Raw genomic sequence first — 24,919 nt, forward strand, 5'->3', positions numbered from 1 at the left:
TCTCCAGCACGTGGTTTTGAATGAGGCTTTAGGCAACTGGGCCTATTGCAGCTTTCTCTACATTCCTTATACTGGTGAGATCTGACCTCATGATTAAATGTACCATTTTCACTTTCACCAAAGTTAAAAATTTATACCAGGTGCTCCTTTAAGACTAGTAAGATCTGCAGCCCCGCAGCAACATTGTCCGTATTGATCAGTTTCTTTATATTTATCTTCTTCACTGGCATAGAGGTTTTCTACCACACAGTTTCTCAAAGGCCTTTCCTGGTCGTTGTGATGTTCACTGCCACAGAATTCGCAGATTACTTGATATGAATGACCAGCAGTCATCGTCACTTCAGGGATCGCGTTATTCTGTGTTCAATGAACGTGTGTCCATGATCATCCTGTTGAGAGACTGAGTTGAGGTTCCTGATGGTTTCCACCTGAAAGTTATGTTGCTACTCTAAAACGCAACAGTGAAACCATGTGATATTGTTGCAATGATAGACTGATTAATGAACTGAATAAAGTCCAGAAATAGACCACCACATTAAATGGACATTTGATTTTTTTTTAAGTAACACAAGTGCATTAGTAGAAGGATGATCTTTTTGATAATATGATACGTTGTCGATTATATATAAACCCAAACCATGCCCACTGCCCTTGAGTCGGTTCCAACTCTTGGGTTTCTAAGACTGTTAATCTTTATGGGAACAGACAGCCTCATCTTTCTACCACTGAGCTACTGCTGGGTTGAACTTCTGACTGAGCTTGCAGCAAGCAATATACTGCTTACCCAGTAGTTCCATCTGAGAAAAGGATGTATTTTTACATTTACCTTATACTCTACCAAAAACACTTCAAAATGGATTGCCAGTGCATTATGTGAAAGGCAAAGGAAACAGTAGCTATTAGGAATAAAAATATCTTTAGGTCCTTGGAGTAGACAAAGTTTTGTTTTAATAAACTGGTCACAACACTCAATACATCTTGTGTATTGGGGGAAGTGAGTAGGGTTATATTAAAATTGAACATTTAACTTATCAAATGACGTCAGTGAGCGAAAAGTTAAATAATAGTTGAAGATATTTGCAGTGTGCATACCCAACTTGGGCAAAAAACAAGTTCACAAAGACATCCATTTGGCCAATAAGTATGGAGAGGTGAATCAATTTGGACTACAAATTGAACTGAGAACCCACTACCACCACAAGACACAACGATTTTATTGGCAATCAAAGTTCAGTAGGATTTGATTTTGCTTTTAAAGTAATATAGATCCATCTTTGTCACCAACAGCACGATTAAGTACCTGTGAAAAGGACTGGGTCTTATCTTCCTGGAAGAATGAATGTTTCAGCACCGTGTAGTATAGATGTTCATAACACATGTTGCAGAGCAGATGCTGGTTAGTTTAATGGTGGTTCAGAACAGAATACAGATTCGATGGTGTCAGGCTGGAATTTGATGTCCACTTTATTCTGGGAAAGGCCCACACTGGTGGTGTAGTTGGTTATATGTTAGACTGTTAACCTCAAGGTCGACAGTTCGAAACCACCAGTCTCTCCACAGGAAGACAGATGAGGCTTGATACTCCCATAAAGATTCACCATCTCAGAAACCCACTGAGGCAGTTCTCTCCTATCCTACAGGTAGGGGTCAGCTCAATGGCAGTGAGTTTCACTTGTTGACTTTTAACTCTGAAACCCTTTCATAGTGATCCCAAATTAGCTTCAGATTAGTCCAACCTGTTTTAAAATAGTACTATTTAGCCAGCTCATTTGGAACTGTAATCTTAGTAAAATATGCTACCTGTTCTGCAACTATTAATTACATGGCATGCATTTACACTAAAACATGATTATTTGTTTATCTGAAACACAAATTTGTCTGGTTATCTCTATTTTCATATGTTAAATCTGGAAACATGAATGCCAAATTGCTATCAAACAATAGTTGTTTAATACGATTGGAAACACTTCTTTCTGATTTCTTCACCACAGTTTTCTATCGCACCTATATTTTCAGTGATCTCTTCATGTGGGAAAGTATTGAGTAGAGACATGGCATAAGAATGAATTGTTTTTAGGTTAGGGCTATAATTAAATGCAAGCTTCAAATCCATTCATATATCTGTGGTTTATAGATGCCTGCTTCATTTTAGAGACATCATCATTTTGGAATAGAGAACATTAGAAATTATCCCTAAGGGCATAAGGTAATTCTATTGATGTTGTTAAGTGCCATCAAATTGGTTCCAACTCACAGTGACCCTATGTATGTACAACAGAATGAAGCATTGCCTGGTCCTGCACCGTCTTCACAGTTGTTCTGCATGTCAGCCCAGTGTTGCAACCACTGTGCCAATCCGTCTTGTTGAGGCCTTCCTCTTTTTTCACTGCCTTCTATTTTGCCAACCATGATGTCCTTTCCCAGGGGCTGGTCTCTCTGACAACATGTCCAAAGTATGTGAGATGAAGTCTTTCCATCCTTGCCTCCAAAGAGCTGTCCTTCTGCCAAGACAGATTTGCTTGTCCTTTTGGCAGTCCGTCCATGGTTCTTTCAACCGTCTTTGCCAGCACCATCATTCAAATGCATCGATTCTTCTCCAACCTTCCTTATTCAATGTCCCACTTTCTTATGCCTATGAGACCATTAAAAATACCATGGTGTGGGTAGTCCTCAAAGTGATCTCCCTCTTTTTCAACGCTTCAAAGAGGTCTTGGGCAGCATATAAACCCAGTGCAATGTGTCATTTGATCTCTTGACTGTTGCTTCCATGGGCACGGGCTGAGGTGTCATAGTGGTTATGCATTGGGCTATGAACTGTTAGCAGTTCAAAACTATTCTGTGAACGAAAGATGAGTTGTCTATGCCTGTAAAGAGTTACAGTCTTGGAAACCCACAGGGACAGGCTCAATGGCAGTGAGTTGAGTTTTTAAATTCTATTGATAGAATCACTCATTTAGCCAATGTTAGAGAATTTTAAACACTGTTCAGAAATTGAAATTATACGTGTAAAGGCTGGCTCTTCAGACAGCAATACATGCATTGTCGACTTAATACAGATTAAAATCTCGTGACTATTGACATGAACAGTGACGGTTCTGCATAGGACAAAACTTTCACAAAGGTGGAACTATGCTTGCCAGATGAACATGTCATAAAAAAGTGAGAGCATGAAAATATTAAGCATGTTGTCTCAGGTCGCCATTCACTGGGCTTTCTCTAAGTAAAAGATCCCAACCCAAGTTCAATAATGACCAAGTCCATAGCTTTGGGATAGCGACCTAACACCACAGCATTTCAGCCTTAAGTCTAAGGGAGTAAGTATGTAAGTATCCTAAATCTGCTACTGGTGAATTTAAGAGAAAGCCCTGTTTGATTAGTTGGTTTCCAAATCAGATCCTTCCAGTATAGTCTATGAAGCATGTTGTACAGCTGGAAAGGACAGAGTCTAAAGTGTCTTTAGCACTCAATTCTGGGTGGGTCACCAAGGGCTGGATAGAAACTAGGTCAAAAGTGTCCAATTAGGAACATAATACTGGGCGTATTCTCCCCTTGAACTCTCTATGTTTTTTTTCCCTGATGGCAGGTTGCCCGACCTGGTTTACCCACCAACAGAAGCACAATCACCTTCCTCAAGACAGACATGGCCTGCCCCCGCCCCCATGTCTTGACCAGAATTTCTGGTAAGGTTCCCTAATCACTCTTGTCGGAATGCCTGCTGATTTGAGGTGGCCTTAGAATGATGTTGAAAGGCAGCAACTGATTGGTCTTTGCTCTCTCGCCACCCATCTTGAGAAACTGACCCCAAGTGAGATGAAGCCTTCTCTGTTGAACTGATTTTTAAGACACACAAATTAAGGGAGTTTGGGTCACCACTTTACATCTTCTATTCATTTTAAGATGGTGACTTAGATCCCTCATGGAGGTGTCGGTGATACTGGTTTTTAAAAAAAATAATTTTGTTCTCGGTATTCATCTTTTCTATCAGAGGGAGGAGAAATCCTTTGGTCAGATGCTTACAGAACATGTGACTTGATGCATTGAGTCTTATTTAAAATGACTTTGAATAGTAGGAGCTCCATCTCCAATGTCACACAATCTGAATGGTAAATTGCAGGAGTTGTTGAAATTCAAACTTGAGTTAGATCACCAAGAGGGAGAAAAGAAGAGTTTGTGCTGGCACTGAAGAACCAAGTTGGAAAAGCAAAGCAAACTAAGGTGATTGCAGCATTGCCCAGGTGCCCTTAAGATCCGTCCTGTGTGAACCCAGCGGAGTGAAAATACCTGCCGAAAGGCAAGTGGGCACTCCTCTGAAATAAATGAACTCTCCAGGGACACCGGGCCATGAACTCGGGGCCTGGCAGAAGCAGTTCATCTTAAATGGATGAGCACCTGGCTTTTAAGGTGCTCTCGATATGTAGTTCCTTTGGAATCAAATATAGACCAACGCAGAGTAGAGTATATGCCAATAAGCCCAGAGTTCTCCCCTATCCCAGTCATTAGGTGTCTCTGGGTGGCAAAACTCAAAGTACAGCACTGAAAACCTTGAAAATTGGTTAAAGACTCTATAATACTGATAGAACTAATGATAAAGTTCAGGATACCAGCAGTTTAATGGATTTTATGAAAGTACTGTTCATAACAGTTAAAACTGCCAGCTCCTTTAAAAAAAAATAAGAGAGGTGGCAATTGAGGGAGGGGGCTGAATAAAAGGGAGATGATGTCAAGGAGTCCATGTAGAAAAAGAATGTTTGGAAAATGATTGTGGTAGCCATTGTACAATCTACTTGATGTGATTGAAATATGGAATGATATGATATATGCATTACATACCAACTACATTTGAGAAAAAGAAATACACACACACACACACACACACACACACACACACACACGGTGACTTCTTATGGCTGAGCCCCTTGCGGCAGCCACTGTGTCAATCCATCTTGTTGAGGGCATGTGAGGATGGTGCCGGACCATGCAGTGTTTGGGTCTGTTGTACATTGGATCGCTATGAGTTGTAATGGAACAACTGTGAGGGCAATGAAAGCTTCCAGAACTCTTGGTCTGCCTCCCAAATTAACCCTGCTTTCTATTTTAACGTTGAGTTTATTGGTACAGGCAAGTTACAGACTTTGAAGAAGCTTAACATTAAAGCTTCTGACACCAGGAGTATTATAAAGGATGGCAGAGAAACAGAGAGAAGAATTTATTCCATAGATTAACAAAATAAACCCAGGTCTTTACAGCCATTCCTGATAGTAGATCCCCCATGTCGTGAGTAGTGACCATCTGATCTCTGCCAATGGAGGATGCACTTGGCCTTTGCAGCACACCTTGAGCTTTTTGTAGGGCAGAATAACTCAATGCTCACCATGACTGCCCTCTCTGGTCTGTTCATATGCCTCTTCTAAGAGTAAGATGGGTGCATCAACAAAACCACAAAAACCCTTCTAAGAGTAAGATGGGTGCATATGTGAAATGAGTGAGTTACATCATTCAATTTAAAATGTTACATTAAAGCATATCCATAAGTGTAAATAACTCAAATGGGTAAAAAACAATTGCTATTGAGCTGATTCCAGCTCATGATGACACTGCCTGTTTCAGAGTGGGGCTACTCCCCCAAGTTTCCAGGGACGTGACCCTGAAGATCACGAGGCATTCACACCACCCACGACTCTTCAAAAGGGTAAATGCACAGCCTAGCCATAAAGATGGCAGCAGAGAGCCTCAACTTTCTTTCTTGCAGTAGCTGGTGGGTTTGAACCACCAACCTTGAAGTAAGCAATCCAACGCTTACCCTACAATACCACCAAGGTACTTTCTCTCTGTTTTTCTCTGTCTCTCTCTCTGTGTAAACACACACACACACACACACACACACACACACACACACACACACACACACACACACACTCCTCACTGCCATCTAGTTGATGCAGAATCCCTAATTTTGTGCTTGATACTTTCCTTTGCACATAGATGTTTAAAGTTGGGCTGCAGTTATACATTAGCCCAACAGGTGTCACCAACTAGTTACCTAAAAAATCTCAAATTGGCAATGACTTGGTTTTTTCAGTGCATTTGAATCGTGATGGTGGAAAAGAATATTGAAAGTACTGTGGACCGCTAAAAGGACAAACCTGAAGCACGGGGCCGCTGTAAGGCTGGCCCAGGGCCGGGCAGTGCTGGCCTCTCTTGTGTGAAGAGCCGGAATGGGTAGGAGTGGGAGCCCTGGTGGCGTCGTGGTTACACTTTGGGGTGCTAGTAACAAGGTCAGCACCTCGAAAACATGGCCCAATTCTGCGGGAGAACGATGAGGGTGGCAGTCTGGGAAACGCACCGGGGCGGTTCCGTCCTGCCCTCGATGGTAGCTATGAAACGGCATTGACGCGATGGCAGCAAGTTTGAGTTTGGGGGAGGGGGGTTGTTTTGTGTTTTTTAGTTTTGTAAGGAATTTGGCCTTCTAATTTTGTAAAGAAGAGCTTCCCACTTTGTCAATTCAGTAAGGTTAAAATTTAAATAATTCTGTGTGGGAAGAGAGGCTCCTGTACGCCGCTAATGATTTCACTTTGGGCCTGTTTGGGGTTCGTTTTTCTCCGAATGCTACTACTCCCCGGGGGACAGTTTGGGGACCACGATACTAGTGTGATCTAGTGTCTTCACAAAAAGAAAACAAGGAGAGGCCCGCAGCCACTACGACTGGAGGAAAAACGCAGCAGAAAGCCCTGATGCGAGGTAGTCCGGTCTCCCTCACCAGCAAAACGCAAACTCCCTGCCCGCCGTCAATTTGTACTCGGAGTGAACTGAACAGAGCACGCCTTCCCCGGCGGATTTCTGCCACTGGAAATCCTTACGCGAGTGCAACTAGCTTCATCTTTCTCCCACGGCGCTGCTGATGGGTGTGAAGCGCCAACTCTATGGTTAGGGCCCAAAGCATACCACACTGCCCATCAGGGCCTCCCCTCACTAGCAAGACAGCCAAAATCAAAACTCCTGCCAGAGGTCATGGGCTTATTCAAAAGATCTGATATGTCAGTCATAGATTAAAATTCATCCCCAATGTTGAGCAATTATGTGGTGCCTCTCTCACCAATAAAAGGTACTCTATCACTGAAATATTATGACCACAAAAATTGGGTAAGGATAAACGCCAAGCTCCAAAATATGGCAATTATGGATTATGGTTTTATAGTTATTAAACACATGCAGTGGTTTGTAACACATAAGGGGGGGAAAGTATGCAAATAAACAAAATGATCCCTCCCCCTATGTCATTATGCAGTATTTAGGGAGCCCTGGAGATGTAGGGGTCATAATTGGGCTGAGATACTCAAAGTCAGCAGTTCAAAACCACCAGCCACTCCTCAGGAGAAAGGATGGGGCTTTCTACTCCCACAGAGATCACAGGCTCAGAAACCCAAGGGGCAGTTCTAGCCTGCCCTGTAGGGTCACTGTGAGTCGGCACTGACTCGATGGCAGTGAGAGGCAACATTTAGAACCAGAATGGCAACATCCAACATGTCTCCCCAAATGAATCACGAAAGAAAAAAATGGAATTTTATCAATATTTGATTATTAAGAAATTACACAATGACTCTAAAAAATAACCCATGAGATGATAGACTTATAGGCAAGAAAAGATAAAGGCGTAAAACTGTTGGTATTTTAAGCGTCTCAGTGATCTGGGGAACCCTTGTGGGATTGCCGGGTACGTGCTGGGCTAGTAACCACAGGGTTGGCAGGTGGAGCCCCCCAGCCGCTCCTCGGGCGGAAGATGAGGCTTTTGCTCCCAGAAAGCTTCACAGTCTCAGAAACCCACCGGGCCGGTTCTACCCCAGCCAAAGGGTCCTCAGGAGTCAGAATTGGCTTAATGGTAATGGGTTTTTGAGTTTCAGAAATGATATAGGGTCACCTTTATTTAATTTTTTTAATCATTTGATTAGGGGCTCATCCAACTCTTATCACAATCCATCAATACATCAATTGTGCAAAGCACATGTGTACATTCATTGCCCTCATCATTCTCAAAACATTTGCTCTCCACTTAAGCCCTGGCATCAGCTCATTTTTCCCCTTCCTCCCTGCTCCCCCCTCCCTCATGAACCCTTGATAGTTTATCATTATTATTTTGTCATATTTTACACCGCCCGACGTCTCCCTTCACCAGCTTTTCTGTTGTCTGTCCCCCAGGGAGGAGGTTATATGTAGGTCCTTGTAATCGGATCCACCTTTCCACCCTACTTCCCTCCACCTTCCCAGGATCACTACTCTCACCACTGGTCCTGAAGGGACTGGTCCTGATGGGACATCTGTCCTGGATTTCCTGTGTTTCCAGTTCCTGTCTGTACCAGTGTACATCCTCTGGTCTAGCCAGACTTGTAAGGTAGAATTGGGATCATGAGAGTGGGTGGGGAGGAAGCATTTAAGAGCTAGAGGAAAGTTGTATGTTTCATTGTGGCTACCCTGCACCCTGACTGGCTCATCTTCTCCCCAAGACCCTTCTGTAAGGGGATGTCTAATTGCCTACAGATGGGCTTTGGGTCCCCACGCCGCACTCCCCCCCTCATTCACTATGATATGATTTTTTGTTCTGATGATGCCTGATACCTGATCCCTTCGACACCTCGTGATCACACAGGCTGGTGTGCTTCTTCCATGTGGGCTTTGCTGCATCTATTTATTTATTTTTAAGGACCACCTGAAAACCCACAAGCCTTAGAGTCTTCAGTCATTGACTCGAGTTTGCCTGAGAATCAGGCTAGCTGGGATTTCGTCTGTTGAGCTCCCTCTCTGCTAACTGGTCCTTTCTGATAATAATTCCGTCAGGTGGTTTTGAAATGAGCATTTGTATTTTCTACAGCCGGCTGCCAACACGTCACTCATGACGATGGACAAAGCAGCATGGCTCCTTAGCGTCTCTGAGATGAGGAAGCTTCCGGGGGGCCTCCGCTTTCTCTTGAGGAACGTCAGGGGGGTTGAATCCCGGACCCTATGGTTCGCTGCCCAGTGTTTAACCCACAGCGCCACCATGGCACCAGGCATCTTCCATAAAAGAGAGGAAGACATCACTTTCAAGGAGGGGGAGAGTTTCCAGGGGATCAATTTGCATTACATGAGCCTCTATTGAAAATGCACTCTTCGTCTGTTGCTAAAGGGGGAACGAACCGCTGGATGCTCCCAGCCGGGGTGCTGCACCAGGAGCCAGCTCACCTGTCACACCTGGGCTGACGGGCGTGGGAAGATGGTCATGGTCGTGCTGACTAGAGAAAGCATGACTTGAAATAATAAAATAAGGGATGGCACAGGAATGTCTAGGTTTTATAGTCACATATTTATGGCAGTAAGAAAGTACATTTATTGTAAAATTTCCTCCAGAAAAATAAGTTATAAACCTGCAATGACAGACATTAACTCCCTTTCCGTTTCCGGAGAAATGATTTTTTTTTTATCATGTGATTTTTTAGGAATGCAATTGTCACATTGTAGCAGGACAAGTGATATGATAGAGGCTATTGATTTGATCTTGGACAGTGCGTGTTTACACAATGAGATCTATTTATTGAAATGGGTTTCCAGCGAGCCCTTAGCTTGTTACTTCAATCACTGCTTGTCAGCGCTCTATGATATGAAAATAAGCAAGCATCTTTAAAGGTTTATAGTTCAGAGTACTCCCCAACCCCAGAACGTCCTGTGATATATTTTGTAACCAGGTCAGTTCCAATATGTACTTATTCTGCGTTAGGAGCTCCTCTCAGCCACCAAACCTGGTCTGACTCGCAGTGGCCCTGGAGGAAGAGTAGAACCGCTCCTTCACATTTGCACGTTTGCAAGGCTGCAGAATCCTTCTGGTAGCAGAGAGCCTCACCTTTCAAAGGACAGCTTGCAGTTAGCAGCCCTGAGCCATAACCCACTACTCCCGCAGGGCTCCCATTAGTTAGCCAAACTTGATTTTGATCTCTGTTGTGTCTGCTGTAATTCCTCAAGGCTTCTGAAGGAGAGAAAGTGGAATTGACCCTTGACAGACAGGTAGGGCATATGCCTCAGGAGAAGGGGACATTGCAGGGCCTAGGAATGTGATGTGAAGGACACACATCAGCGAGTGGCCTTGTTTCCCTACCACTTCCTTCACAAGCAAGGAAATGAGAAGCTGAAAAGATAGGTTGGGGCTAGATTGAAGGGACTTCCAGTTCCAGAATGAAGTAGATGTACTTCGTTGCAGGAGAGATTGAAAGCATTTGCATAAGAGAATCACTTTATTACATCAACATTTAACATGATAGGTTTCTTTGTTGGCATCAGGTGCAAATAGTTGGGGAGAAATAATTGCCAACCAGAAGACTGCTGTTGAAATGGGATCGATCAAAGGTCAAAAAAAAAAAAAAAGGACCTGAACAAGGGCGATGGTTCAGAGGTGATACACAAATATTCTAAAGGAGGATTTGGTCACTGGCTCTGCCTTGCGCCCACCTTTCCCCACTTTCAACAAGCCAAACAAAAGATTTGCCATTTTCAGCCTGAGAACTGAGGGAAGAACAGTAAAAGAATAACCCCAAATAGTCATAATTAATAGCTAACAGCTCCATGGGACTTTAAGTGCTTTGTTTACATGCAATCTTCATTTAATCTTCACCACAACCCCATGTTATAAATATTATTCTCGTTTCACAGATGGGGCAGTAAAGTGGCCAAAGGGTAGGCAATGTGCTCAAGCCACACAAATAATGAGCGCGTGGTGAGTACCGGAGGTGGAAGGTGAGTACTGGAGCCTCGGCGGTGCCTTTCTTAACCAATCCCAGCTTGTAAGTGATTTTCAATTTAGAGATGTTGAAACGGAAGTGCTGGTGAAGACCCCGAAGGCAGTACTTGGACAATGGAGTGATCCAGATTTTCGGAAGTAGTCAGGATTGAGGATATGAAGTTGAATCTATGCTATCGATAGATTATTGTTCAAATAACGCAACTACTCACAAGAGTTTACGGCAGAGTTTGGGATTATAATTTAGTCTGTGGATTTTTCCAGCCCAGGGGAGGTGGCAGAGTGAGAGAAGGCTCAGCGTCAAGGTTTTTAGACAAGAGTGTTAGCAAGCTTCCTTACCATAGAGCTCTGTCATTATCCCTGGATTACCATTGCTTCTCCGATGTATTGTCATAATCTGTTACTCGATCATGTGCTGGATTCATTTCTGTTTGGCTCTCAGAAATCAGATAACTAAGAAGGTCATGTTCATTTTTAAAGTTCCACCCTGTACCAGCTGTTTTGAGAATCTGAAATTCTCCATATTATAACATGCCACAAATAACATCATGCATTCAATACCCAAGCACTCATCAGAAATCAGACAACAATATAAAAGCATGGTAGGAGAACAGCCTTTGGGAAAACACCTGGATTTTTTCCCAAAACACCTCAGTGCTGCCACGAATATGTTTTCTGACCTTGAACAAGTCACTTTCCCTTTCCTATAGCACCCCTGTGTGGGAAGACCAAGGTTCAAGAGTAACAGCATGTGCAAGTCCTTTGCTACCATTCCCATCACGAGGTCAGAACATTTTAGTTGTTATTGTTAACTGACCTGTGGATATGCTCACCTTCTGTAGATATCCAAATATTAAAGTTTACCCCTAAAAGCATCTCCATCAGCACAGAAGCCCCTGCAAGGGGAGAGATGTACTTGGCAGAACATTTCAGTCGTTAGCCTAACCACAAATCTGGAGGAAGAGAAACACTCCCATCACAAACAATTCAACAGATCCAAAACAAATAAGCAGAGTCCTCCCACTGGCTGTTCATACAGAGATAGCGTGTTAGCAAGTTAGGTAATCGTGGGATTCACAGCTTTAGATTTAATCAGCCATTACATGCCCAGAGATATTTGTCAGAATATCTTTTCATTGGGGTTTTAAATCATTTCTTGTTAGTTAAGTAAGCACAGTCTTAAAGCTCAACACCTACATACTGGATGCCACAGAATTCCACCTCCAAAAAACCCAGAAAGAACAGCACATACACTGAAAGAAAGAGGGCTGTTGAATAATTCTCCTGGCAGATGCTGTGTGCACGTACAGCCAAGGGCTTGAAAGCCCTGTTGTTGTTTAGCTTCTGTGGCATCAGCTTCAATTCCCGGCCACGCAGCCTAGAACAGAATGAAACGTGGCCTGGTCCAGCACCATGATCAGTGGCCCGAGTCCAGCCAAATAATACCCCCTTCTTATCCTTGGGCTTTTTGTTGGCTTATTTTTGGAAGACATTTACTATGCCTGCCTTCCTGGTTTGTCTTAGTCTATAAACTCCACTGAGACCTGTTGACACTGGGTATTTTAAATATGGGTTTCCCAACACCCAGGAACATAGCAGCACACAAGCCCCAGGGTACAGCACATCGACTATTTCTGGCAGACATACATTGAGCAGGTCTACAGGCACCAGTTTGCCAGCAGCATGTGCTCGCACTGTGCTTTTGTGTCACATTTTGGGAATTCTGACAATATTTCAAACTTTTTCATATGCTATTGCATACTTGATAGACTAGTGAATAGGGTAAACATAACTTTCATATGTTCTGGGAAACCAAAAAATATTGTGTGTAATAATTTGCTTCATTGTAATAGCCTAGAACTGCATCCCCCATACAGCTAAAGTATGTCTGTGTCTACTATTTTAATAATGTATTAAATTGCAATATCTATCAGTAGGTCTAACAACGACTGTAATATTGAAGTGATAAATGATAATGCTATTATATCATCAAATATAGGTCATAAATAATAAGGTGCCCTAGGGACCCTGTTGGATAAGAGTTAAGATGACAGCTAGCTTCAAAAATGATGGTTCAAACCTGCCAGCGCTCTGAGGGAGCAAGGTGAGGCTCTCTGTACCATCAATAAAGAAAGAAGCAAACCGGCACCAAGATGGGTTGACCTGTTACAGTGATGGCATCACTGGGCTCAACCATAACAACAGTGGTGAGGCTGGCATCAGACCGGGCAGTGCTTCGGTCTGCTGTACACAGAGCCGCTATGAACCGGAATGAATCTGATGGAATCCGACAGGGCCAACAACTGCATCCGCCATGAGCCAGAATGGACTGGCCGGCAGCCGGCGCAGCAGTGCGGAAAGAAAAGATCTGTGTTTTCTACTGGTGACAAAGCAATGGTGCTGCTAATAACAATTAATTTGTTGCTCGCATCCCCCATGGGGGGAAAATGCTATCTTTCAGTTGAGAATTAATGAAAATAAAGTTTAAACTATTTTCCCGAACCAAATTTCTAGGCTACAAAAAGCTTTCCTGGAGGTCCATGGACCTTAGGTTAAGAAAACCGATAACCAATCTGGTTAGCAGTTTGTATCAGTAGTGATTATATCTGTAGTAATCTTGCGTGCTCTAGGACTTCAACCGTAACAGCGTCTTGAGGGAGCATTCTCCCTCGGGGTCTTCTCCCCTTCAAAGACTGATTTATCTGTCAATGTGCTCCAAACTTAAAAATTAACTCCTCTACGAGTGGAAAATCAGCCACTGAGCACACATGCCAATGCACTCAGATGGATTTAGTACCTTGTGGATACTTCTCCTTCCACTACATGCAAATCACAAAACGTTTATACAAATGAAAAACTTTAAAGTGGCAAGCTTAAAACAGGAGAATCAATACAAAACCTTAGATGGTCTTCTCTCTCGCTGCAGATTCTGGGTTCTGTCAGGATGAGAGCGAGGACAAGAGTACTGGAATAAGGGTGTTAATGCAACCATTAAGGTTTGCTAAACGCAGGGGAGAAGCTAGGACATGGAGGGCTAGAAGCGGGAGCCAGAGGGTTGAGGGAACCGTCACCAACCATGTCAGCTGGCAGCACAGGTGGGCGTGGAAAAGCCAGCATTGGTAGGGATGTTGAAAAGCTACAGGGTGAGCCGTGCAGAGGGCTGATGAGGAGGTGCCCCTACAGAGGTCTTAAGAAGTCTGCGTCAGACCACAAAACACTGTCTGCCATTGTCCCACGACCTTCCTCCGGCGCCTCATCTTGGAGAGTTCTCCTCCCCGGGATGCTCTGCGCCCAAGCAGTTCTGGGAAGGCAATTCTTAAGGACACTGTTCTCAGTCGAAGAAGAGACTGCCTGCCGGGGGGTGCCAGTTGACAACCAACATACTGCCAGGTGGTGCCATTGACAACCAACGTCCCGCACAAGCCAGTTGCCGCTTCACGTTGGAGGGGAATACCCCATTCTGGGTTCAGCGTGGTTTCTCTAAAATACCCTGGAGCTTGTCTTTCTCTTTGGTAGCTTTCTTTTCCCTTCAGTGGGTTTCAGTCATTTTCTAAGCCCTGGAGATGTTTGTTTCCACACTGATCTGAAGAATGAATAAATAAATAAATTTAACTCTTGGTAGGAAGAAGAGTGTGGGAAGCCTTTTCTATACCCACATCTGTACAACGGCCCCTTAGCAGGGGTTCATGGGCACTCTCAGCGCGCCATAGAGCTTGTTGAAAAACCACCACCCTCAGCGGTGACATTCAACACTATTAACATGACATATGAGGCCTTAGGTCATCTGTCCTGTCTACTCTGTCATCTTGTAGGAGCTTTTAGGCCACCTGGTGCCTTCTTATTTAATCCTTTGGACCTCAAAGCTGATCCTGGGCATATCGGGTCCCTTAACTTGGAACATACTTTTCTTACTTTGGCCACTAAATACAAACTTACTCATAATCATCACTTCCTCAAAATAATTTTTCCATACCCTAAGACTTCTTCCCTGATGAGCAGAGCACATGATATAGAATAGGGCCTGAGAATTGTTGATTCCGCGACTCAAGGAGGCCCGGGTTGAGATCTTTCAATAGAGCTTCTCTAAAATATACAGCATTTATCATCCCCAATACTTTTCTCAAATTTATAGTCACTTAAAGTATCTTATTTTTCATTTTCCCATGGTGTTATGGTGTACTTTAAATGTGTTTGCCCTACTAATACATTCGGTAATACTTTTATTAAAACCAATAATAACTCTTCTGAAAGTTCTTGGTAAAATTATGATACTTAATTTTTATGAAGAAAACTTGAAAATCATTATAGGAATTAATCAGAGCAAGCCCTCTTAGATCCTGGCATTCACAAGTTCAAACTGTAATATTCAGAGGTCCCCAGTAACAATACTACACTCTTCATTCCACGTGGTCATCGGCCATTTCCCACACTAATCTCTTCCTCAAAGCTGGACAGTTTCCTTACTGTGTCCTTGGCCATAGCAGATCTGTTTTCACTTTCAAGCCTTTGCTCATACTAATTTCCCTGCTGGAGTATCCTTACTCCCCGCGTTGTGTGGTTCCTATGCATCATTTCAGTAAGAAAGAGCCATAGGACCGCCACTATCTGAGTGGTCCATGCTGTTCTCTCCTGCTACGCACTCCAGTACCAGCATTTGGACACATCAGTTCATTTAGTAACCGATTCCACATTGCCTGACGTTGTTATGTAACCATTTAAAGTACTACTTCCAAAAAACCACAAATCCTAAATGAACAAAATTGCAATATTTTACAGGTATTCACAACTTTTCTTTACCTGGCCTATTGCAATTTACCTAGCAGGTGTTTTACAAATAATTATTGACAGGTCATAATTTGGGACTGGAGTTTTAAACATCTATTCATTTGACTATTCAGAAGAAAGGCCTACCAATCTATTTCTACCAAAATCAGCCACTGCAAATGCATTGAATCATAACATTCCAACGCGGCTGCGTAGGGTCACCATCACCTGTGGGGGACTTGAGAGCAGCTAATGACCAGAGCCACAGGAACGAATGAACATTCAGTCATGGGATGAAAACAAATGCCAGGCCAAGGTCTGAATGCCAATCATGAACCTGTAATTGCACCAGATCAGAACCGAATAGGGGAGCTTTCAAGGGTGTGGTACCAGCAAAAGCGTGAGATTGAGAGAAAGCACAGGTTCCAATCCTGGCTACATCTTGGAGCCAATGATACAGTTCTAAAACAAGAAAGCAGAATTCAGTTATTTCTGTCACCCAGTCCACCTCCAAACATGTCGCTCATTTCCTTTGGGGAGGGGTACAAGAGGGTAAGGAAAAGTTCACAAGAACTGCAAGAATCATTGATGACCAGTGTGCCCTGCCCCTACAGTAGGTGGAATAAGGGCACCATGGCGGCATAGTGGTCATGTGTTGGGCTGCTAAGTGAAAGGTCAGCAATTTAAAACCACCAGCTTTCCTCCGGAAAAAAGGAGGAGGCTTTCTACTCCTGTAAAGAGTTACAATCTGGGAATCCCACAGGGGCAACATTCTACCTGTCCTACAGGGCCACTACAAGTCAGAAGTGGCTCAATAGCAGTGAGAGAAAAGATGTGACTAGGTTATGTGACTAGGGTGAATTAGAATTATAGATGGAATTAAGGTTGCTTATCAACTGTCTTTAATATAGAGGGATTGTCCAGAGTTATCCAGTGTGTTCCCAATGTGGAAGAGATTGTGTGTTAGAGCCATGTAAGGTTGGAAGCACTCAAACTACCACAGCTGGCTTTGAAACTGGGAGTGGACCACGAGCCAAGGCAAACAAGTTGCCTCTCTCTGTTTCCATAGAGCTGATCCCAACTCATCATAGGCCCGTAAGGCAGAGCAGCACTGCCCCATACAGTTTTCAGGCTGTAAATCTTTACAAAATCAGATTATAGCTGATGAACTCAAACCATGGGCCTTCTAGTTAACAGCCAAACACTCAATCACTACACCACCAGAGGCCCCTAAATGGCTGCTGCAGGAAGCTGGAAAAGGGGCTTCGCTCTCGGAGCCGGGGGGTGGGCGTGGGGTGGGACGCAGCACTGCTGACACCTGGATCTTCGCTCAGTTTGACTCACTTCAGGCTCCTGCCCTCTAGAATTATTATTTTTTTAATCAATTTATTGGGGCTCATACAATTCATCACAATACATGGATCAATTGTATAAAACACATCTATACATTTGTTGCCCTCATTATTCCCAAAATTTGCTTGCCTCTTGGGTTCCCGGAATCAGCTCATTTTCCTCTTTTTCCCCCTCCCCTTCCCTTCCTCCTCCCCTCTCCCCCATGCACCCTTAATAATTTATAAATTATTATTGTATCTTATATTACACTGTCCGGCGTCTCCCTTCACCCACCCTTCTGCTGCCCGTCCCCCAGAGAGTAGGTTATACATAGCTCCCTGTGATCCATTCCCCCTTTCTTCATCCCCTTTCCCTCCTGGTATTGCCACTGTCACCCCTGGTCCTGAGAGGTTCATCTGTCCTAGATTCCCTGCGTTTCTAATTCCCATCTGTACCGCTGTGCATCATCTGGTCTAACCAGGTCTGCAAGGCAATATTGGGGACCTGGTAGTTGGGGGGACCCTCTAGAATTATAAGATGATAGCTTTGTGTTGTCTTCAGCCACCAAATTTCTGGTAATTTGCTATCAAAGTCACAGGAAATGAATACACACCCCTCCCAACAACAGTCAAAGAAGAGTTTTAATTGAAAAAAAAACAAAACTGTAGGAGTTTGATAAAATAATATGTCAGCAAAATAAATCAACGTGGCATGTAGGAACTAGCAGCCGTCACTTGAGGGACTATCTGAAATCCTCATTTCAGAAAGGAAAGCAGAATAATTCAGTCACTCACATGCTTTATGAAACGCATACTTTCATCTTCCTCATCCCAGAAGACGTCTTGGTCTGAACACACTGAATGAACACAGCATAGAATTACCAAGCATGCATGTACCCATATTTTTATTTATGGTCTAGCCGTTTTTAAAATGATTCCTAAGGAAAACCGACCCCGGCTCTAGAGACAAGTGACTTCAGGAGCCAGGAAGATAATGAAATTAAAGGGCACCTCAGGACCATGGTGTCCACCCCTCTCGCCTTAGAAATAGGCCAAGAAGGAGGCACGCTGCTTTAGAGAAGGGAAAGAAAACGTGGCATCTCCTGCCTGGTACCGCAGACCCGTGTCTCTGGTCGATGCTAAGGGGAGCCCGGTAGGAGATGGCACCTGGCAAAGGTAAGACCCAGTCACACACAGGAATTCATGTTCACCTACACAGCGGTAGGAAGTCAGAAATCTGTAGCTGTTAGGGGCCACCAAGTCCGATCTGCCTGAAAACAGCCTTACCAGGAAACCAAACCCAAACACACCACCTGGTCCAGCATGACCATGGCCATCTTTGCTGTGCTTGAGCCCATTGTTGGAGCGACTGCTTGGGTCCATCTCCCTGAGCTGCTGCTTCTTTTCTGTGGACCTTCTTCCTACTTTACCCGCGTGATGCCCAGATAACGTGTCCAAAGGACTTGAGACGCGTTTTTGCCCTCCTCTCTCTGGAAAGCAGTTTGGCTTGACTTCTTCCAAGATCTATCTGCTCATGCTGCTGGCAGTGCAAGGGTATCTTTCATGTTCTTTGCAAACATCGCACTTCAAAGACCTAAATTGTCCTGCAACATTCCCTATTCATCGTCCAACTCTCCCATGCAGATGATTGAAAATACGAGGACAAATAAAAAGCATTGCTGAAAAGTCATAGAAATCTTTACTACACAAAATGTCCAAATGTGAAGCTATTGATTCTTAATATATCCCCCACCTAGCTTTGATACGCTTCTGAAGGCACGGTTCTCATTCTCGAGCCGACCCAAAACACTTTGTTGTTGTTGTTGCTTTGAAATATTTTACTGGAATTCATACAAATCCGGCCAGACCAGAGCATGTACTGTGGTACAGATAAGAGCTCTGGACACGTGGAGTCCAGGGCAGATAAACCCCTTAGGAACAAGAATGGGAGTAGTGATCCATGAGGGTAGGGGGGAAGGTGGGGGGATAAAGGGGGAGCCAATCCCAATGATTGACATATAACCCCCACCCCCACCGTAGGGTGATGAACAACAGAAACGTGGGTGAAGGGAGATAGCGGATGGTGTAAGATATGAAAATAATCATAAGTTATAAATTATCAAGGGCTCATGAGAGTGGGAGGGGGAGGGAGGGAAGGAGGAAAAAATGAGGAGCTGAAATCAAGGGCTCAAGTAGAAAGAAAATGTTTTGAAAAAGATGATGGCAACATATGTACAAATATGATTGACACCATGGATGTGCAGATTGTGATAAGAGCTGTAAGAGCCCCTCACAGAAGGATTTTCCTAAGAGCAAACAAACAGTAGACACAGTGCAAGAGAAGGGAAAGTATCTGCTTCCCCAAATGTTTCATGCTCTTCGAACACGTCCACACAGCAGTTTAAACGTTCCAGAGGGACACAAGATTTTTAAAAATGTTCTTTGAATTTGGGGAACACAGAGAAATCTTTTGTTATGAACTTGTTTGTTACTCATGACTCCCAGTCCATTTCCGTTTTAATTTTTCCTAGTCATTCAGACCAATAATGAGGGATGAAGGAGATGGAACCTGGAGAGATTTGTAATTTTATTTTTAAGAAGCACGCAGTCTACCGGAGAACTAGAAAGGCGAGGTTCACTGAGCCATTTATCCCTCCGCCCTTCAATCAACCACACATGTGTTTATCGGCCAGGTTGGCACAATAAACTTTAACTATCAAACATGTGCATAAGAAAGAGCTTTATATACAAGAGCAATTGATTATTAAGAAAACATCCCAGCCCAGTCCAGATCAAGCCCATAAGTCTGGCATTAGCCCAAATATCTGATAACAATCTATAAATTCCTCTTCAAGCTCATGAAACACACACAATGATGCTGAATGAAGGATGATCACAGGCCAATGAGTGGAAAGTCTTGTGGATCCAGTGGTGGTAGAGGCATATCAGCACGGGCAGGGGTCTTCATGTGGCTCTTTCAGCTCAAAGGCTCTAGTGTAGCTCCATGTGTCTTATCAGCTGCAATGTCTCCCAGGGAGTGAGTGTGTGTGTCCCGCCTCTTAATGAGCTATTTATCTCCTAAGGACCTCCAAATGAGGTCATCAAGCTGTGACCTAATTAATGGGCTAAACTCCATCCATTCACTCATAAGTCTCAAATTGACAACAGATTATGTAACTACCACAGTAAGATATATATATATATATATATATATATATACATATATATATATCCACACACACAAAAGTTATATATATATAAGTATATATATATACAAAAGTTATAAACGTTTTTTTGTATATGTATATATATATATATATATATACATACACAAAAGTCAGAGAAACTTCTATTAAACAAAAGTATCAAAATAAGATGTTATAGTTTCTCAACACATACAATCCATCCACGTCTATACACATTTTTCTACCTGGTCTGTCTTCTTCTGGAAGCTCTGCTGAAAATGGTTTACCACCAATGCCTCTGCTGGCAGTGGAAATACTGACAGCACAGCGTCCATCATCGCAACCACACGTGAAGTACCACTGCAGAACAAACAGAACAGCAGTTTGAGTAAGACAGAACAAGAATTCGTTAGGAGAAGGAAAGAGTGTCCTTCAGAATCCAAGCAAAGCGATGGACTAGAAAGTTGCACTTATAATACTGGAGCCTAGCAGATAGTTCTAAGCTAAATATACCAATCTAGGAGTCGGTATCACACAGCCATTGAAGCCATGCTGAATGTGATTGATAAGTAGAAAGAATGAAATGAGAAACAAAGAGGACCTGTGTCGGACGACAAGATACACGGGCAGCATGGACTTGCTGCATTCCAAAATTGAACAATCAGAGGAAACTGAGACACTAGGAGAGAGAGAAGGGTCCATCAGAAATAATCAAATAATCGCCAGGATGACCTGATATTATGGAAGCCAAAGAAGGGGAACCATCTCACAGAAAGGAGTCAACTGCAAAATTGGATGGGTGGGATGCTGCTGAAAATTCAGTAAAGATAGAACAAAAGCAAAACTGGTGCTATCAAAGTTAATTCCAACTCAGCCATCCTGTGTGTCACATAATAGAACTGCTACCTGGGATTTTCTTGGTTGTAATCTTTACAGAAGCAATTTGTCAGGCCTTTCTCCCAAGAAGCCAACATATTGCTGAATACAACAGTCTAAAATTTTCAGTGTGCTAAAAGTACAATTGTCAGCCTGCATTTTGTTTGTTTTGTTTAGGGGACAGGTTATCCAATTAGATATGTAAAAATAGCGGTGTAAATTACAACACTGTCCAATAATTTGGGCCATAATGTCATCATCCTATAATAAATTAAGTGCTCATAGCTCTCAATGAAATTGTTACTGTTGTTATGGTTCTGACTCATAGTGACCTTGTGTACAACAAAACAAAACACCGCCAGTCCTGTACTGTTCTCACAATCATTAGTGCACTTGAGCTCACTGTGGCAGCCATGTCAGTCCATCCCTGATGGCCTTCTTTTCTCGACCTTACCAAGCGTGATATCCTTTGCTGAGGATGATAACATGCCCCAAGGTACGCGAAATGAAGTCTAGGTGTCTTGGCTTCTAAGGAACATTCTAGCTGTGCTTCTTCCAAGACAGAACTATTTGTTCTTTTGGAAGTTCATGATAATTTAAATATTATTTACCAACACCATATTTTAAATGCATAAATTCTTCTTTGGTCTTCCAATTCATTATCCAGCTACCACATGCATATGAGGTGATTGAAAGTAACCATGGCTCGGGTCAGACACACCTTAGTCCTCAAAGTGACGTCTTGACTCTGTAACACTTTTATGACGTAGTGTGCTGCAAATTTGAACAACACAATACGTCATTTCAGTGAGGTGGGATAGTGCTTTTCTGGTACTGAAGGTAATTCAATCCAAGTAGAATATAAACATTGTAAAAAGTTATACTTTTAGTTAGCTCTATTATATGTGTGTTTGAAAGCTAGCTGTATTTAATCACTTTTTATTACATAAACTAATGATGTGGATAATGCTGTTGACTTTTTATTCATCTCTTAATGGGTAGTTTCAGAGCCAAACCACATAAATATCTCCTACAGAGCTGCTAAATGATAGGATCAAAGTCATATAGGAAGATGACAAATCATTCTTCAAGAACCATAGCCTGACCAAGACCACATTAGAAGGTCCCAGTTACAATGAGTAAAAAATGCAGAATAAAATTCAAATTTGGAGAAAAAAAAAACCCAACAGACTTATTGGTCTTAAAGAGCCCATTTTCCCTAGACAAGCTTCTAACTAGACACTCCCCGAAGCCACCTTTCAGACACGGAATCAATGGGACCATAAAACAAACAATAACACCCCTGAACAATGTGCTCTTTAGAACAATCAACCACCCAAGGCCAGAAAGGCAACATTTGCCAAGTCAATACTGAGAAGACATGGAAGCCTTAGGGAAACCAGAAGACAGGATGGGCTGCTGACACATCACTGGGATTACATCCAATGTCATGGAACAATTTGTAATGAACAATTGGTTGGAAAACTAATATGCTATGTAAACATTCACCTGAAGCTCAACAAAATGTTAAGCCAATAAAGAACCACAGCCCCAATTTAGAGGAAAGAAAAGTGGAACTGAATGCTATTCATTTATTAGATCTCTTGCAGTTGTTCAAGAAATATGAAAGTATTTGTAAGTTTGATAGTATATAGCTTAAAACTATACAGTGGGTAAAAGCTATGCTGCCCTGATGCTGCGCAGGCACTGAGCCCTCTCTGGCCTGGACGATGGTGAAGTATTTCCTAGGCCAGACCATGCTCCCGAGTTCCTGGGACCAAGTGTTCGCCGCCTTCTGGCGGTGGTACCCAATTCCCTACAGCCAGCATGTCCTGACAGAAGACATAGTGCCCCAGGAGGTGACCCCTGACCGGAAGCGCCTGTCCAGGCGACTCCTGACCGAGACCAACAGGATGCCCCACTGGGCCGAGCGACTGTTTCCTGCCAATGTCGCTCACTCGGTGTCCATCCTGGAGGACTCCGTTGTGGACCCACAGAATCAGAGCATGACCACCTTCCCCTGGAACATCAACCATGCCCGGCTCATGGTGGTGGAGGAGCCCTGTGTTTACCGCGTGAACGCCCACAACAGTGGCTGGACCGACATCCACCGGGAGGCCTGGGTCTCCTCTAACTTGGTTGGTGTCTCCCGAGCTGTCCAGAAACTTGGTCTGGCCCGGTTTAAAAGCAAGGTGACCAAGACGATGAAGGCTTGGAGTACATCCTGGCCAAGCTGCAAGGTGAGGCCCCTTCTAAGACGCTTGTTGTAACCGCCACGGACGCCACAGAAAAGGCAAAGGAGACGGCACTGGCAGCTACCGAGAAAGCCAAGGCCCTTGCCAGCAAGGCAGCCACCAAGAAGCAGCAGCAGCAGTTCGTGTAGCCAGCCCAGCCCCCTGTCCCCACCCTTGACCAGACGATCTGGCTCCATCCCCCTGACCTGCCTGCAGTATGCTTTCTTAATTAAAAATCAACTTCCAGCCGGTATCTACTGTTTGGGGGTGTGGTAGTGCGCGGGGGGTGGGGGTGGGGTGGGGGGGGTGGGGTGTCCATTTGGCACTACAGGACACCAAGCACATCACCCATGTGTGTGCCAGGCCTGCTTATTTCCCCCGTGGGCAGCTGAGGGACAGACAGAGAAGTGCAGACCTGTCCTCACAGTTCACAGTGGCCAGGAGGTGTTGTCATGGACACTAGATTGTAAGCTCCGCAGGAGGAGAGATCTCTTTGCTCTCTGATGTGTCCCAGGTACTGAAACAATACTTAGCACATAAGAGGCACTCAATAAATGCTTGCTGAATTAAAAAAAAGAAAAAAGAAATAAAATACTATGGTTCGGTCAGCCCTCAAATTAACCACCTTGCTTTTCAATACTCTAATAAAAAAGTCTTATGCAACATATTGACCCATTGCAATATGCCTTTTTATCTCTTGACTGCTACTTCCATGAGCATTGATTGTGGATCCAAGCAAGAGGAAATCCTTGACAGCTTCCATCTTTTCGCCGTTTATCATGATGTTACCTACTGGTCCAGTTGTGGGTCCAGTAAGCCCTTATTTATTCCCACACAATAGCTTGTTTGTAACACTGTGAAGGTCTACAGGCCTCCTCTGCTTGGCTTTCCCGTTTCCCCTCCCCATTCTGCTATGCTTCTTAATTTAGAGATACATCAGCCCTCGTCAGTACCTCTGCTTGGCAAGGGAGCAGAGAAAGGAATCCAAACTTAATTCCATCCATTTTACCTCTTGCTGGCAGCAATGTGGAAGATTTATTACTGGAAGGGGTTGGAAGTATTGGTTGAAGTGAAGTCCAGGGACTATGGTATATTTCAATTACTTGTGCTCTCACTCAGTTTTTCAGCCAAGTCATCCAATCCTGGGCATGCAGTCAGCTGTTCAAGTCTAATGACTCCAAGTGTGGGGTGTCTGCCTGCCCTGAGCATCCCCTCTCAATTGCTCACCCTGTTCTCTTGTCTGTAGTCCTATGTATTACTAACTGCCCGCCAAAAGGCAGCCCAAGTGAAGCCTAGCCTCTTTTGTGGCTCACAGCATCTATAAGAGAGAGAAGTATGTTTCAGTGACCCAGATCTTGGAGGTGACTTTGAGTCACCTAGAGATCTGGTTAGGAGCCCTGGTGGCACAGTGGGGTATGAATTGGGTTGCTAACTTCAAGATCAGCAGTTCGAAAACACCAGCCACTCCTAAGGAGAAAGATGAGATTTTTCTATTCCCATAAAGAATTGGTCTCAGCTTTGGGGCCAGGGCTTGGTGTCCCAACAGACTTGACCGGAAAACACTCCTAAAGGCCAACAAACGATCCTGGAAATAACTGCAAGCTTTTCTTTCTTGTGTTTTGTTTTGTTGTCATTGGTTTGTTGTTGTTTTGTTGTATATTGTTGCTTGGTTTTGCTGTCTTGTTTTTGTGCATGTTATTATCTCTGCAGGTCTCTCTAAATAAGATAGGCTGGATGAACAATCTGGAGGAGAAAACAACGGGACCGACA

At 43.6% G+C, this 24,919-nt stretch overlaps 1 pseudogene; it reads left to right on the plus strand.

The window, feature by feature from the left end:
- Positions 1–22,645: 22,645 nt before the first annotated feature.
- On the plus strand, positions 22,646–23,298 carry LOC101638271 (annotated as a pseudogene).
- The last annotated feature ends 1,621 nt before the right edge of the window (positions 23,299–24,919 follow it).

This window comes from Echinops telfairi, unplaced genomic scaffold, assembly GCF_000313985.2.
Source record: "Echinops telfairi isolate 266 unplaced genomic scaffold, ASM31398v2 ScPeMD7_4;HRSCAF=17, whole genome shotgun sequence".
Lineage (NCBI taxonomy): Eukaryota > Metazoa > Chordata > Mammalia > Afrosoricida > Tenrecidae > Echinops > Echinops telfairi.